Source organism: Onychostoma macrolepis, chromosome 01 (genome assembly GCF_012432095.1).
Source record: "Onychostoma macrolepis isolate SWU-2019 chromosome 01, ASM1243209v1, whole genome shotgun sequence".
NCBI classification, from domain to species: domain Eukaryota; kingdom Metazoa; phylum Chordata; class Actinopteri; order Cypriniformes; family Cyprinidae; genus Onychostoma; species Onychostoma macrolepis.
Genome location: NC_081155.1, coordinates 7685932 through 7704242, shown reverse-complemented (window position 1 = coordinate 7704242; position 18311 = coordinate 7685932). Strand labels below are relative to the sequence as shown.

The window sequence follows — 18311 nt, the reverse complement described above, 5'->3', positions numbered from 1 at the left end:
GTTTCTTGATCATATGCCGGTAACTTTAGAAATTGTATCTTAAATAATAATTAACTTTGACTTCTTTTACTCTGTAAAATATTTAAAGAAAACTACAGATGAATAGTTATATAGGCTAATATATTATTCATGAAAGGTAAGTGTAAACTAATTTAAAAACCTGTAAAATATATTTGCAATTTAGAAAGAGGAAAATAATCAAGCCAAAAGGTCTAAGCCACATCCCACGACTGTGAAATGGAGGCGAAGGGACAAAAATGGGAATGTGGTAAGGCCGCTTTGAAAAAAAAACTGCAAAAACACCAAAACTGAAAAGAGCAGCCCCTAAACATGGTGACACAGCTGAGAATTTACAGTTATCATTTAAATATATTGTTACTTTCAGTTGTGATTTGTCTTTTCTCCCTATATGATAAATGTTTAGCTATGTGCAGTCTGTTTTAATCTTCATATGCACTTCCCAGTCAACACGTGAGATCACGCGATGATCACAGTGACATCACACCATTCTCATACGGTGATACTCACAGTGTGAGTAATATATGAACTCATTGTGAATTCAAAACGTTGAGCAGGTTAAGAGGAGGCAGCTCAAATATCTGTCGCTGGGGGACATTCTACTTCCTGTTTCTCAACACTATTACAGAGATATCACAGTGCTCTCACATGATGAGCTCATGAGTGCACGCCCAGCTAACAGGTTTCTGTTATAAGAACCTTCTCCAAACATACAACTGACTTCCAGACACAGCCTTCGATGAAATCAACTGAAATAAACAAATCTCCAGCTTCACTCATTATTAACCAGACTGACTTAATTTCTGTCAGACATCTTCAAAAGTGCTTATTGGGAATTAACAGAGATTTAGATGATGATGTTTTATTGTTTTGTTTGATGTTGCCATCATAGTGATTAGTGTTTGCTTTAGTTGGGCTCTTGACCCTTGACTTTATAACATTATATTTTTTTAGGCTGCTGTAATTGTGTTTGTAAAGCACGTTTGTTATGGCAAGGAAACCCAAAAAGAGACTGCAACCAGGTGGTTTGTTATTGATGATAACAACAACACAGTCATCACCTAGATTCAATATGCAGTCTTGGTCTTGGGAAGTCGTGGCCTAATGGTTAAAGAGTCGGACTTGTACTCGTAATCCAATGGTTGCGAGTTTGAGTCTCGGGCCGGAAGAGATTGTAGGTGGGGGGAGTGGATGTACAGCGCTCTCTGAATAGCGCTCTCTCCAGCCTCAATACTACGAATGAGGTGCCCTTGAGCAAGGCACCGAACCCCAACTGCTTCCCGGCACCGCAGCATAAATGGCTGCCCACTGCTCCGGGGGTGTGTACACTTTGGCTGGGTTAATTGCAGAGCACAAATTCCGAGCATGGGTCACCATACTTGGCCGTATGACACGTCACTTTCATAATCATTTAGAAGAACTACAACAGCATAAGACACAAACATTATTAACTACTCTGTCATTTAAACACAAAGAGAGACATCAAGAATCAGTGTATGAATCTCAACAATGGTGACAATCAAAAGCTTCATGCTGCAATGCATGCTGGGTACCTAGTCTCTGTGCAGTGAGTGCACTTTGACCTCACATTAGTATGAGCACACAGTGAGGGCGCTGTGAGGTTACACTTTTAGCTCACTGTTACCTCACATTGTGACCTCATCACGAGTATCCTGTGAGCTCATGGTGACATCACTGTGAGATCAAATTGTTGACTGGGTTATTTACTTACAGAACTAGATATAAAGGACCTCAAATCGTAATTTATGTATTCACATTTGATTTTGTTTAAAGCTCCTACCAGTGTACCCATCCAAGATTAATTTGTTGATCGAGCAGAAACTGGTAACTGTTTATAAAATTGTTTATTCTGCCAGCTGCAACATACATAATTGCATGATGTTTTTTTTGTTTTTTTAAATGAGATCATTGTACAATATCTCCATAAAAATGGATTGTATTGTGACTATATCACTGTTTCTCTTTCAATGAAGCCTCTCTCATTGAAGAATTGGAGCATATCCTTAATAATTAATGTGTTCAGCCTGAAGAGGTGTCTTTAGCCACAGCCTGGCAGAAGCGGCAATCCCCTAGCCATGAAAAATGGCACATTGCAAGGGAGTCCTTTGGAGTCTTTCCAGTCTTTTGGAGGCAGAATATGTTCAGGAATGCATCTGCCAACACTGTCTAACTGCTGAGGCCATTGTACGGTGCAGGGACTGTCTAACTAGGCAGTATCTATGCACCTTGTGTGATGGAGATGTCCATCAGCACCTACCTCTTCATAACAGGGAGTCTATGGTCCATGGGTTCTTTAAGCCATTGTGTCCAACCAGTGCAGTGAAGAGACATTCTGAAACATTTGAGTTCTCTGAACAGGGTATGCTTTTCATGTGTCCCATCATTCTTTTCAGTCTGAACATTTTAAATGGCTGTTCATTAGGGTAAAATTATAATTCAATATATATATATATATATATATGTATATGAAATTATATATTACATTTTACTTTTTTATTAATTCTTTGCTGAGGAGTTGTTTATCATTGTTTTGCTTTTGTGTTTTTAGTCCGATATCTTCCACTACATTTGCCAGTGAAAATCTGTGCCTGTTCAGAAAGTTCATGCAGAGTAACCAGTGGCAAACCTATTATTCTAATTAATTTGAATGGTAAGATGTATTTTCTTTCTCTTTATGAAAAGAGCACATGAAGGAATATAAGAAAACTCAATGCTTGCATGTAATATCTGTTATTAAGAAGTTGAGAGCTGTTGTGATACATCCTTTTTTTATTAGGACGGTACAATTTCACTCTTCCATCTCTGGAGTGCTCATGCTGTGGTCAGTAATCTCCTCATGTCTGGGTACTGGCCAGACTCTATACATTTTGAGACTGTATATGAGGCTGAACTTTTTAGTTTTTTTCTGGACTTAAAACTATTCGCTCCAAGTCTTTCACGTCAAGCATTCCTTGAAAGAACCGAAGAACAGAGTACAATGGCAGGGTAAATATTGTTATCCAATGTACTGTTTACATGCTGTTTATTCCTTAAAGTGATTGCTTGGTTTGGTTGTTTCAACAGAATGGTAAAATATGTGGAGACACATTCCAGAAAGCCTTTCTGGAATGGACTTTTGCCCAGCATGAGGTTGTGGTGTCCAACCATGTCCTTGTTGCAGTCCATCCACGCATGCAGTCTCAGTGGATGGTAACAGGAAGCTATACAGGTTCCATAATGCACATGGGTATGTATTTTTTTTTAATTATTATTATTATTATTTTTTTTGTAAGTTTTATTGCATTGTATTTCTTAACTGTCTATATCATGTTTCTCTTTCTCTATAAAATCAAGGACAGAGAAGGGCTACTTCGATGGCACATTTATAATGAAAGATGATGATGTTTCATCCTTTGTGGAATATGTTCATGAAAAGACCAAGCATGTAATAACCCTTAACTTATTGCCATATTGTATATTCCAGTCCAGCTACCATTATTGAAACATTCATTTTAATGTAATATCTTAGTCAACAGGTAAAGGGGTTTGTAGCTCCTCTAAATGGACAGCAGCAAAGGAGTCAGCGAAAAAGTCAGCCTCAAAGATTAATGAGGAAGGCCTTAAGGTTGCTGTTTGCCGACATGGAGGACTGTTAAAAGCCCTAAATATGTTTAGAGGGGAAATATTTGCTCATTCCCTGTTCCTTCAAAACACCCTCTCGAAGGAAAATGTGGCATTTTTCTGTTCAGATGTTGCCTGCAAGTACTGGCCATACTTAAAGAGAGTGGTGGGACACTGTCCGGAGCTAAGCCCATTATTAAATATGCGCCCACTATTATCAGTTATGCATGCCAAAGCACATGAGTGGAGTTGTGAGGTAAGATTCTGTCATTACATATTTTTGGGGTATGGACATTCACTTTTATTTCAACAACCTTTTTTTTTTTTGGTAGATAAAATGGTCCGGAAGAAATCAAGAGGGAGCTGGTCTTACAACTGGAGAAGAGGTGGAACAGGTCAACTCCTTCTTGACGAGAGCAGCAGTCTGCACTAAATATATGTCCAAAGCTGGTGAAGATCTTTCTTTACTACTTATACTACTTTTAACATATTATTTCTAAGTATAAATTAATCATGGCTAGCTATATTTTTACTTTGACCACTGTAAAAATTTAGCTCTTCATTTAAGCTTTTATTTTGAATTTTAGCTTTAGGAAATCGAATCGTAGATATTCGATATTAATCTGATTAATTGATATTAATCAAAACTTATAATTTATACTTTATTAACGACTCGTCCAGCGAGCATTAAACCAGTATATCTTAGCAATTCTGCTTATTTTGTGGCCACGATAATAATACAGAATTGGTTGGGTAAATTGAGCAACAGGTAACACAATCTTTGGCAAATAGTTTCAAACTTGAAAATCACAGCACCAGACCATTGTTTATAAATGAATCAAGAGGTTATTTGCTATTCTATGATACAATACTAACAAAACACATACACACGTTCTGGTAAGAGGATTGAAATTTGAAGAAAGTTTAAGGTTCTAATGCTCTTTTCCAAGAGTCCTGTAAATTTGACCTGAGGAAGTCATAAATAGAGAACTTTACTATCTTTACCTTTTAAAGACTAATACAATTACAGGGAAAAGTTATACGTCACAGGTTAAGAAAATACCATAGGTTCCAATACATAGTGTAACGGGTCGTAGTACTTATAATTTAGATCGTCACTGTATGGACCAATCAGGAAACCAGAAGCCTAGTATGTTCGACTATGGAGGTAGAGGGTAATTGCTGAAGGACGACAGACAACCACAATTGAGGTAAGTATATAGAATATTTATGACTTTTTTTCCTTTAACTGCAGGCCTTTGCCTTCTTAAAAGTAAACACTTACAATAAAATAATTAAAACAAATAATTCAAAGTAAATTACATCATTACAATGAAAAGAAATAAAAGGGCAAATCACTTTGATCGGATCACTGTCAGTTTCCATTTACCATGTACTCAACAGGAGAATGACAACAGTTTCTTCAGATTCAACAACAATTTTGTGATATCACACAATGAGTTTGATTTCCAAATGTTCCCAAACTGATATCAGTTCCTTCTTCAAATGATCTCAGACAGTTCTCAGTCCCGTATAGGAAAAACAGAGTCTCTGTGCAGGAATAGTTTTACCTTGAGCAGGGAAAAAAATGAATCACGATACTCTCCTGGTCCTGTAGGATGAATTCTCTTCTTTCTTTTCCAGGGTTCGAATCGGTTGGCTCGCCATCAAAGAAAATCAGTCTCCACTCAGGAAAAAAAACCTGACCTGTTCAAAAGGCCAGAAATGCACGATTGCATTTAGTTAACAATAACATCACGTTAGGTAAGTATCTCCACATACCAGTAAATTAGCATACAAAGTAATTATTTCAATGTTTTAAAATATTACATTTCTAGTAATAAACACATATCTCCTTTCAGGCACGTGAAGCAGAATGACACCACGTGAGAACAAATGAACTCGGTGCTGTGAATTTGTACCATAACATCAAAAAATACAACATAAATCATACCTATGACCATAACAACGAAATAAACTTGTTTTTCTTGCAAAATAAGTGTTGTTTTCTTATTTAGACATTGAAGTCAGCAAATATACATAAATTAAACTCACCACGTCCAGATTCACTTTCCAGCAATACAACGATGTAATCAACCCATCAATTGTCACAGGAGCAAAACAACAACCAAATCCACTCAACACCTTCCTATAAGAATAGAAAAACTATTTTCAAAGTTTTATTCAATTATTTCTGCTTTCTTAACCGTTAAACCTAACAAATTTTTCTCCATCTTCTCCCTTCTCAGGTCTCTGCCGCGTCAGCAAGTAGGTGGTCCCCACCAACAGAATTCCGATTGGCTAACCAATAACTTGTTTACATATTACAAATTATTTTTTTGTCAAACTATTTATTTTATGGAAAGTATTTGTTAATACAACAAATCTTAAATTTTCTACTTTTGTGAAACCTTATTAATTTAAATTAATATATAAATTATAACCCTTAAGTAGTCTGGGTTACACCAGCAAACCTATACAGTGTGTGCAGAATTATTAGGCAAGTTGATATTCTGGTCATATTTTTTTTCCAAGAACATTTTGGGAACCTTGCTGACCCAATGAGCATTTCGCTGCCCAATGGTCATGCCTTAACTTTGATAATTCTATTATTGCATTAGTTAGACTAAATGGTTCCTGATGGTTTCTCACCTAATTATTGACATTAATTCCTAATTTTTTTGCAGTTAACGTGTCTTTTCTTCTCCACCTGTTTTTTCTGACCGTGCTGACCCAATGAGCATTTCGCTGCCCAATGGTCATGCCTTAACTTTGCTAATTCTATTATTGCATTAGTATTGCATCCTTCTCATGGGCATTTAATAATTGCTTTACTTTCATTCTTGAGTTCAATCTCATTTTTGGCTCATTTTATCTGTAAAAGAAAACCTGCCTAATAATTCTGCACACCTGAAATAAGGAGTTTTTAACTTTCAGCCTTCATGGGCAATTATATATCACTTATAAATGATTAAATACAAAATTGATAGTAGTTACTAAGATTGATGTGGTTTGTAATTGGTAAAATGTTCTTGGAAAAAAAAATATGACCAGAATATCAACTTGCCTAATAATTCTGCACACACTGTAAATGACATAAAATACAACCTTAATATCCATTATATATATATATATATATATATATATTGTATACTGCTTTAATAGCAGCATTAATTACTGATTGTCTTGCCTCAGACAGAGCTATAAGTCAGTTGTTTGTGTTTATCAGAAGCGTAGTTTATGGTAAACGGGGTCGCAGTATCGCGTGCGATCTGTTTCTGGAACCTCTCCAAATAAGCAGTTCTTTGTTCTTAAATCCGTGCAGATGTCTCATTATTTATGGGTCTCACGAGGTGATAAGGAGAACAGGCAGGAAGCTAGTCTGACACTTGGGCGTTGTGTTGGTCATTTATAAAATTTACGACCACAGTTACAGAGAGGAAGCTCCTTAGTTTCTGCTAAGGAATGTGCTGTCCTGAAGTTAATTTTGTGTCTGTTCACTAAGGTTCTACACAATCTATCTGATAATAGCACATCCAGACATGCTCACAGTTCCTGCTTCTGCATGGAACAAACGGAAATCTGAAAATCTGGCTAAAAGTTTGTCGCAAAGATACATTAAAGGGGTGGTTTACTGCGATTTTCACTTTTTTAATTTTAAATAGTGTGTAACCCAGTCAACAATTTGATCTCACAGTGATGTCACCATGATCTCACAGGATACTCGTGATGAGGTCACAATGTGAGGTCACCGTGAGCTAAAAGTGTAACCTCACAGCGCCCTCACTGTGTGCTCATACTAATGTGAGGTCAAAGTGCACTCACTGCACAGAGACTAGGTACCCAGCATGCATTGCAGCATGAACCTTTTGATTGTCACCATTGTTGAGATTCATACACTGGTTCTTGATGTCCCTCTTTATGTTTGAATGACAGGGTAGTTAATAATGTTTGTGTCTTATGCTTTTATAATCCTTCATAACTGATTATGAGACTGCTGGATCCTATGCTTTATAATCACAGAGCTATTATATTTAGAAATCTTAGATTAATAAAACCTCAACAAGACTGCATATTAAGTCTAGGTGATGACTGTGTTGTCATTATCATCAACAACAAACCAATATCACCTGGTTGCAGTCTCTTCTTGGGTTTTCTTGCCATAACAAATGTTTACAAACACAGTAACAACAGCCCCAAAAAACATAATGTTGTAAAGTCAAGGATCAAGAGCCCAACTAAAGCAAACACTAATCACCACGATGGTAACATAAAGCAAAACAATAAAACATCATCATCTAAATCTCTGTTAATTCTCAATAAGCGCTTTTGTAGATGTCTGACAGAAGTAAAGTCAGTCTGGTTAATAATGAGTGAAGCTGGTGATTTGTTTATTTCAGTTGATTTCATCGAAGGCTGTGTCTGGAGGTCAGTTGTATGTTTGGAGAAGGTTCTTATAACAGAAATCTGTTAGCTGGGCGTGCACTCATGAGCTCATCATGTGAGAGCACTGTGATATCTCTGTGATAGTGTTGAGAAACAGGAAGCAGAATGTCCCCCGGTGACCGATATTTGAACTGCCTCCTCTCAACCTGCTCAACATTTTGAGTTCACAATGAGCTCATATATTACTCTCACTGTGAGGATCACCGTATGAGAATGGTGTGATGTCACTGTGATCATCGCGTGATCTCACGTGTTGACTGGGTCATTTGCACATCTTATCAGTAGATTTCCATCATTTAGGACCTTTGCATATATTATTTCCCCCACTTTATTTGCCAGGGCTGTTGTCAACGTAAATGGGTTGATTTTATTCATGTCGCTTTGGAATTTCTCATTAAATCTTACTATGACTGTATACTTATCAGGGCTATCTCTTTGAACTCCCTCTATCTCGTCATCTTCACTTTCTTCTTCGTCTCTCTTCATGATCACTTCTAACTCTCTTATTCCCTTTACTTTGATTAACATGCATCATTCTCCCTATTTCCCCCTCATTCTCTTCATCCCCCTCTTCATTACATACCATTTCTGCCCAACTACCGTTAACTACCTCTGATCCATTCACGGAACATTCATGCTCAAAAGGTGCCTCACAAAAGGTGTTTCCACATCGATCTGTTTTTCCTGTAAACTGCCGGCTACTATTTTTCCGATCTCGTCCCGCTGCCGCTGCCGCTGCCGCCATCTTTTCTGCTGTTTGAAAATGGTGCCCTCTACCCTATCATGCCCTGGTTTTTAGCATAGACTGTATGGTTTTTAGTCCTTCGCTGATTCAGGAACCACCCACTCTCGCTCGGAACCCAATCAAATCGTTTAGCGGTCTCATCATTATCCCGCCCCCGATTCTCGAGTTCAACTCATGCAACAGCGTGCATTGTCGAAGCTGTCAATCATCACATCACAAAAGTAAGTATTTAGCCAAAAATATGAACAAATAAATAAATAAATATCGTAAATGCAAGTGCTAATAGGATGTCTAATGTGTGTCAATGCTGTCAGCATCCAACGTTATTCTCTTAACTCTTTCAACGCCATTGACGAGATATCTCGTCAATTAAGAGAAAACGCTTCCCCACCATTGATGAGTTTGTACAGCAATCTGTGTTCTAGGTGTATTATGGTAAAGAAAGCCCTAGTGCATGTCCTAAATGAGTTATGGGACATCCGGGTCTTTAGGGTGCGAATAGAAGACGATTGGCATACATGGAAGGATCAGAGAAAATGTAGATCATATATAGATCATAGCCTATGTAGATCATGCTCTGACCATTTTGAATCTGATCGGGATGATGTAGTCAGTGAGAGAGATGCATTTACAGACACAGAAACATCTGTAGTTATAACCGATCCGTCGATCTGAATAGGGGTGTGTGTGTGGGCTCTATCTATCTATCTATCTGTCTGTCTGCCTGTCTGTACAGTATATGGATGCATATGTATGTATATAGCCTGTGTGTGTGTGTATAATCATATGTATGTATTAAGGCTGTCAAATGATTAAAAATTGTAATCAAATTAATCAGAATTTTCAGTGGATTAATCAGGATTAATCACTATTTGCAATTACACCTGAATCCTAACCATCTTTTTTTTCTGAAATGCATACCAAAAGATAAATAACAGGACACAGATACATAATTTTCATATTATGTCTGTTTATTAACACAGCCAAATAATGGTGGTTTAAATCAAGCTGAAACATACTACACACCATAATATTAATAATACACAGAGACAGTGTATTATTAGAACAGTGGTTATCAACATATTATTATTATTATTATTATTATTATTATCATTATTATTTTTTACATACATACATGTTATTGATATTTGACTTGGTTTAATTCATTCCAGAAAATAATCAAAGCAATGTTATTTGATAAGTTACAGACTGATTTACCTGCATGGCTCTAGAAGTGTCTCCAGCCTCTGCAGTTTATCCCACTCTGCTGCGATCGGCAAAACGAGTTTGTGCTCCTGATTGTCCAGGGCTGCGATGACAGCCTCTTTATTTCTGCTCACGCGCTTGACCATTTCCAGCGTCGAATTCCAACGTGTTGGAACATCCTGGATCAATGGCTCTTGCTTCTTTCCCAGGCTGACTTGTTGTGCTTGAAGCTCCGCAGCATTTGCTGGGCTGTGCTTAAAATGACCGACAACTTTGCGAGCTTTGGCCAAAGCATTTACAAAGCCGCTGTCAGCAAGTCTCACTGTGACACTTCTCTGCACCATGTGAGCGACACAGTTCATGTGTTCATAGCGTGTAAGTCGAATTGCGGCAACCATGTTGCCTGCACTGTCAGTCCCAATGGTTGTCGTCTTGCCCTCGATGTCCCACTTACGTGCAACAGACAGGAACTGTTCTTTACAAGCCTCCGCAAAATGACGCTCCTCAGTTTTTAATATAGTCAGCGCAAAAGACTTCAGTTCCCACGTGTCACTGATGAAATGTGCAGTTACTCCGAGGTAATTGTTGTTACTCACTGATGTCCAATGGTCTCCTGTCAGGGCGATATGATTTACTTGAGCCAAGACCTCTTTCCTTTTTTCTTTTTCGTTTTCATACAGCTCGTGGATTTTCGTCATAACTGTGGCTCTTGACGGTGGCTCATAGTATGAGTCTTGAGACGCCACTTGCAAAACATCAAGGAAACCTGAGTCTTCTACAATGCTAATGGGTCTACAATCCTTTGCAATCCATTTTGCTATTGTGTTGGTCAAATTATCTGAGGCTGATTTTGTTAATGGCCTGCGAACATTCAGCGTGGTCTGGCGCAAACCACTTGCTGAACCTGACGGCCCAGCAAACGCATGTTTGGCGTTGACATGGTACCTCAAGCTTGAACAGCTCCGGTGAAATTGAAACTCCTTGTTACAAATCTTGCAAATAACCTTGTACTTGTTAACTGTACCATCATCATTCTTTTTATATTTGAATCCGTCAATAGGCCCACTTTGCTCACCTTGCTCCATCTCGCCTCTAGCTCCCAACCACTTTCCTGACTTTCCTGACCTGAATAATTTGTCACACTGCGCATGCGTGAAATGCGTTAAAAAAATTAACAACAAACAACGAATTAACGTCGTTAACGCGCTATTTTTGACAGCCCTAGTATGTATATGTTTGTGTGTGTGTGTGTGCATGTACAGTATATGTATGTATGTAGCCTGTGTGTGTGTGTATAATCATATGTATGTATATGTTTGTGTGTGTGTGTGTGTGTGTGTGTGTGCACGTGTGTGTGTGTGTGTGTGTGCATGTACAGTATATGTATGCATATGTATGTATGTAGCCTGTGTGTGTGTGTATAATCATATGTATGTATATGTTTGTGTGTGTGTGTGTGTGTGTGTGTGCACGTGTGTGTATGTGTGTGTGTGTGTGTGTGTGTGTGTGTGTGTGTGCACGTGTGTGTGTGTGTGTGTGTGTGTGTGGACGTGTGTGTGTGTGTGTACAGTATATGTATGCATATGTATGTATGTAGACTGTGTGTGTGTGTATAATCATATGTATGTATATGTTTGTGTGTGTGTGTGTGTGTGTGTGTGTGTCTGTTTGTTCTGTTTATTGAATGGAATTTTAAATTATTCATATAATTATTTACAGGTGAAAGAATATGACATCTGAATGTATTTTGCATGAAAATGCACTACTTTGATAAAAATGCATTTTTCTCAGTTTTTTGTCCAAAATGTTGTATTTTTGATGGTACCCACCTGTATTCAAATGGTCATAAAACATGAACACATGAAGATAGATTTTTGTTTAAAAGCAGAGACTTGGTTCTTTATTTTGATATATAATATGTTCTTATATTCATAGCAGAAAATATTCTGAGGGCCGTCAAAGTTAGGTGAAAATCATCAAAAACGCTGGCGGTGGCTGGCAACTTTTTAAAAACGCTGGCGGTGAAAGAGTTAAGTGAGCTTGCACATGCAGGTCACAGTGTTGGCAGGTGATTTATGTCTGTTTAAAATCATTTTCATTAAATGTATTAGAATAAACATTAGTGTAAGGGTCATCTGTGCGCAGAGATTACTTTTTATTGATGCATCATATGTATTTGATTACATTATGTTGAGATCACATAACTTTATGTGCATTCCAGGCATTACGTGTCGATCACAGATGTGTGGATTTTTACAGGTCTGCACAATCACGTACTGTTAGTGTTTATTTTGGCCAACTCTTAAATACTCTTGATGATAATGAAGATAAATTAGTCTTTAATAAGTATGTAGTTTTTGAGAGGTATACTCCCCAGTCAACACGTGAGATCACGCGATGATCACAGTGACATCACACCATTCTCATACGGTGATACTCACAGTGTGAGTAATATGTGAGCTCATTGTGAATTCAAAATGTTGAGGAGGTTGAGAGGAGGCAGTTCAAATATCGGTCACCGGGGGACATTCTGCTTCCTGTTTCTCAACACTATCACAGAGATATCACAGTGCTCTCACATGATGAGCTCATGAGTGCACGCCCAGCTAACAGATCTCTGTTATAAGAACCTTCTCCAAACATACAACTGACTTCCAGACACAGCCTTCGATGAAATCAACTGAAATAAAAGAAGACACTAAATCTCTCATGATCTCAGCAGAGAATGATTAAACAACTCCACAAACAGCATCACCAGCTCCACTCATTACTAACCAGACTGACGTTATTTCTGATATCTACAAAAGCACCTATTGAGAATTAGATGTTTTATTGTTTTGTTTGATGTTGTCATCAAAGTGATTAGCGTTTGCTTTAGTTGGGCTCTTGACGCTTGACTTTACAACATTATATTTTTTTTGGGCTGCTGTAACTGTTTATAAAGCACATTTGTTATGGCAAGGAAAACCAAAAAAATCACTGCAACCAGATGATATTGTTTTGTTGTTGATGATAACAACAAAATCATCACCTAGATTCAGTATGCAGACTTTGGGAAGTGTTATTAATCTGAATGTTTTAATTATAATAGCATTTTGATTATACAGTATAGGGTCATACAGTGTAGTAATTTATGAATGATTTTAAAAGTATAAGTCACAAACATTTTGAACTATGGTGTCATTTAAAAACAAAGAGAGACATCAAGAATCAGTGTATGAATCTCAACAATGGTGACAATCAAAAGCTTCATGCTGCAATGTATGCTGGGTATCTAGTCTCTGTGCAGTGAGTGCACTTTGACCTCACATTAGTATGAGCACACAGTGAGGGCGCTGTGAGGTTACACTTTTAGCTCACTGTTACCTCACATTGTGACCTCATCACGAGTATCCTGTGAGATCATGGTGAGATCACTGTGAGATCAAATTGTTGACTGGGGAAAGCCAAGTTGAGAAAGCCCTTAAAATAAAAGAGATAGGAAAAATTAAGGTGGAAAAATCTGGGAGTAAAAAGTGGTGGTGGAAGTAAAGGAGTCATCACAGGAGTGCCAATGAGTGTAGGAATGGAGGAAATCAAGAAGAGTGTCAAAGGAGGAAAAATAATAAGTGCTCAAAGGTTGAAAACAACAAAAGAAGGAATGAATAAGAATAGTGTAACAGTACTGATTGAGTCTGATGAATTAAACATACCAAAGAAAGTGTTCCTGGGTTTTTTGAGTTAGCAGTGAGAGAATTCGTTCCAAAACCACTGAGATGCTTTAATTGTCAAAGATTTGGTCATATAGGAAGAAACTGTAAAGAGCAGAGAAGATGTGCAAGATATTGGGGGGGGTCATGAATATGGAAAGTGTGGAACGGGAATACAGCCAAAGTGCTGTAACTGTGGAGGAGCTCATAATGTGGCTTACGGTGGTTGTGAAATTATGAAACGGGAGAATACAATCCAGAAAACGAAAGTAGAAAGAAAGATCACTTATGCAGAAGCTGCAAGAATGGTAAATGGACAGGACAGAGACAACAACAGTCAAGGGTCAGTTAGGTTGCAAGAGCAACGAAAAAGAACAAATGACAGGGTGTATGTGGATAAAAGGGACTTGGTTACATTCATTGCAGGTGTTATAAATAGTGCAGCTGATAAGTCAAAAAACGATAAAATTCAGCTGGTAGTCAAAGCAGCGGTGAATCACCTAGGATTAATAGGACTGACGTGGGAAGAGGTGAGGGAAAACCTTGCCATTCAGTCAAGCCAGGATGTACCATGGGTTGGTTAATCTTAATTATGGTAATCCTTTTACAATGGAATGCCAGAAGTTTACTGGCTAATGGCCAGGAATTCAAACACTTTGTTAAAACACTGGCAGTGAAACCAGATATAATTTGCATTCAAGAAACGTGGTTGAAACCAAATCTAGATTTATAATATATGGTTATTCAGTGATAAGGAAAGACAGAGATCTTGGGAAAGGTGGGGGATGTGCAACATTTATTAAACAAGGAATTCCATATAGACAACTTGGTATGGGAGATGATCAGGAATATATAATGGTGGAAATATGGGAAAGGGGGGAGGAAATTGTCATAATAAATTACTACAATCCCTGCAAAAATTTGGAGCTGAATAACCTACTGACTATACAAGGACAAGAGAAAAAATCAAGTGGTATGGTGTGCAGATTTTAATGCTCACAGCACAGTGCGAGGGAGCTGTCATACTGACTTAAATGGAAGGGTAATTGAAGAGTTGATGGAAGATAGGAATTTAGTCTGTATGAATCTTGGTAGAGGTACGAGAATAAATATAAAAAAGGAAAGGAATCGGCAATAGATCTTACATTAGTATCTAACTCTCTAGCTGGTGTTAGCAACTGAGAAATTTGGAAAAGTGATACAGTAGGTAGTGATCATTACCCAGTCGTGTGTTCAATTGGAGAAAGAGGGGCAATCCAAAATGGATATTTGGAAAGGCAAATTGGGACAAGTTTCAGAAATTGAATGAGGAAGCCATAATGAAGATTGATTTACTGAAGATATAGACAAAATTAATTATCAGATTAAATCAACAATTATAATGGCACACAGTAAAACCTCCAGTGTTAAATCAACACTCCCAGTGTATATATAATCCACACTCAGAGTGTTAAAAAAGTAACACTGAAGCAGTGTTAAAGTTAATGAGATAATTAGTTTAGTAATTGAGTGATGATTGAGCATTAATGAAGAACACCTGCTGTTAACAAACTGAATCACTGAAAGAAAGAGAAAAAAAGAGACAAGACGAGCAGAAATACAAGAACTACAACTGACTTCAGTCACAGCCTTAGATGAAATCAACACAAGAAAGAAGACATTAAATCTCTCACGATCTCAGCAGAGGATGATTAATAAACAACTCCACAAACATCATCACCAGCTTCACACGTTACTAACCAGACTGACTTTGGATGTTGATGTTTTAGTTTTGTTTGAATTACCATTATCGAGGTCAGTGTTTGCTTTAGTTGGGCTCTTGACCCTTGACTTAAAGCATTACAGTTAGTTTCGCTGCCTTAACTGCGTGTTTGTTTAGACATGTTAGTTATGGCGAAAAGAAAAAAAGCCAATAGAAAATGTGATCAGTAGTTGGGTACGTTTATAAAGATGTAATCAGCGTATAGTGGCTTGAGTAACTGAATTAGTTTGGAGTATAGTCACTGATAGATTTATTAGTTAACTTTGTTATTGAGATTCTGTACATAATGACCTGAAAGTTTAATCTGAAAGACTTTTGAAACTTATTCTGCACTGAAAATATACTTTTCTTCATCACACAGACTTCAAGAATCAGCATATGAATCTCAATAATGGTGACAATCAACATAAAGCTCCATTTTGCAGTGCATTCTGGGAGCACCAATCAAAACTAATCCATGGCTCCCAGCATGCAATGCGACATGAATAAATTATGCAGTTGTCTTAGTATTTTCTTTTATTCTTACCATTTCCTTTTGTTTTGCTATTTTGTTGTGACTTTTAGTAGCTTGTTTTGTAATGTTCACAGAGTATCTGTTTATCTGAATATGTTGATTGTCACCATTGTTGAGATTCATACGCTGAGTCTTGATGTCTGTATGATAATGCAGTTTTAACCTTTCAGTGCCGATTTACTTTCAAAAGTCTTTCAGATTAATCTTAAAACTGATGGATCAAGCTTTATATTTTATGTGAACAAAATAAATTTTAATCACTCAGTGACAATGCTCTGCATGAAACCAGTTATGTGCATCACTAAATGCTGGTGATTTCTTTATAGAAGTCAAACCAACGACACCTGATTGCCATAACTAACATGTCTAAACAAACACGCTGTTATGGCAGCCAAAGGAACTGTAATGTTTTAAGTCAAGGGTCAAGAGCCCAACTAAAGCAAACACTGACCTCGATAATGGTAATTCAAACAAAACTAAAACATCAACATCTAAAGTCAATCTGGTTAGTAACGTGTGAAGCAGGTGTTTGTGGAGTTGTTTAATCATCCTCTGCTGAGATCTTGAGAGATTTAATGTCTTCTTTTATCTTGTGTTGATTTCATCTAAGGCCGTGGTTGAAGTCAGTTGTAGATCTTGTTTTTCTGCTCGTTTCGTCTCTTTTTTTCAATGGTTCAGTTTGTTAACAGCAGGTGTTCTTCATTAATGCTCAATCATCACTCAATTACTAAACTAATTATCTCATTAACTTTAACACTGCTTCAGTGTTACTTTTTTAACACTATGAGTGTGGATTATATATACACTGGGAGTGTTGATTTAACACTGGAGGTTTTACTGTGCAGCAGATAATTCTATTCCAAAGAGTAGTAATAGGAAGGAGAGAAAACCGGTACCATGGTGGACAGAGGAGTGTCAGCAGGCAGTGAGGAATAGGAATAAAGCATTCAGATTAATTAAAAGAACCCACAATATGCAGCATTTGATCCAGTACAAGAAGGCACAGGCTACAGTGAGAAGAACAATACGTCAGGCTAAGAGGGCTAGTTGGAGAAATTGTTGTGATGGAATAGGAAGAACAACACCGGTGGGAGAGGTATGGGGAATGATAAAGAGGATGGGAGGATATAGAAGGGAATGGGAATACCCAGTTATAGTAACAGAGGAAGGAACAGCAGTATCAAATAGGGAAAAGGCAGATAGCATGGTCAAAGAATTTGCAAAGATACATAGTTCAGAAAACCTATCAGAGGAAGAAAGGAGAAGAAGAGAAGGAAAAATAAGCCAATATTCAGGAGTATTAGAAAGGAATGAAGAAGTAATTTGTACAATAGATGAACCATTTACAATGGAAGAAATGAAGAGAGCAATAAAAAGTTCGAGAAATTCATCCCCGGGAAAAGATAAGGTATGCTTTGTAATGTTAAAAAATATAGGAGAAGGTGCACTTTTGAAGTTGTTGCATCTTTATAATAGAGTCTGGGAGGAGGGACGATTACCAAAAAAGTGGATAGAAGCGATAGTAATTCCGATAAGGAAGTTTGGTAAGGATCTGTCAAAACCCACCAGCTATAGACCAATAGCCTTAACCTCTAATTTATGCAAAATAATGGAAAGAATAATAACAGAAAGGATATCATATGAGCTTAAGAAGAAGGGAAAGTTGGCAAATTATCAGAGTGGGTTTAGGAAAGGAAGAAGTACCATGGACACAGCGATCAGGCTAGAAAATGAAACAAGGAAAGCCCAGGAAAATAAAGAGCCAGTAATTGCAGTGTTTTTGGACATAGAAAAGGCCTATGATATGATGTGGAAGGAAGGAGTATTAATTAAGTTACACAAGCTGGGGATTGGAGGGAGAGTTTTTAATTGGATAAAAGATTTCTTGTATGAAAGGAATGTACAAGTAAGAATAGGATCGGAATTGTCAAATCAATACACTGTAGAAAATGGTACACCTCAAGGTAGTGGAGTAAGCCCACTACTATTCATAATAATGATTAATTATATCTTTTTTAAGGTACCAGCTTATATAGGTAGGTCACTTTTTGCAGACGATGGGGCCCTGTGCACTGTAAAACCTAACAGTTAGGGTAACTCAAACCGATTGAGTAAACCGATTGCCTTAAAAACCTGACAAGTTAAGTTAACTCAAACCGTTTGATGAAACTTATTGTCTTAAAATATTTAAGTTTTTTTAAACTAATAGTTATGAGTACTCTGAACTTATTTCAGTTGAGTTCACTAAATAAGATATATGCCCAACAAGTCACGGTAACTCAAACCGTTTGAGTAAACCAATTGCCTTAA

The 18311-nt window shown here is 37.4% G+C and overlaps 1 long non-coding RNA gene across 4 annotated transcripts; it reads left to right on the top strand.

Moving 5' to 3' along the window:
- The first annotated feature begins 1957 nt into the window (after positions 1 to 1957).
- On the top strand, positions 1958 to 6017 carry LOC131545189 (uncharacterized). Of its 4 annotated transcripts, XR_009272354.1 has the most exons (8): positions 1958 to 2398; positions 2588 to 2689; positions 2816 to 3265; positions 3373 to 3463; positions 3548 to 3895; positions 3972 to 4089; positions 4751 to 5403; positions 5502 to 6017. It is a non-coding gene; the product is annotated as an uncharacterized LOC131545189 (long non-coding RNA). The 4 variants fall into 4 exon arrangements; XR_009272351.1 differs by having other exon boundaries at positions 2816 to 3024; positions 3103 to 3265; positions 3548 to 5403; XR_009272353.1 differs by having other exon boundaries at positions 3548 to 4089.
- The last annotated feature ends 12294 nt before the right edge of the window (positions 6018 to 18311 follow it).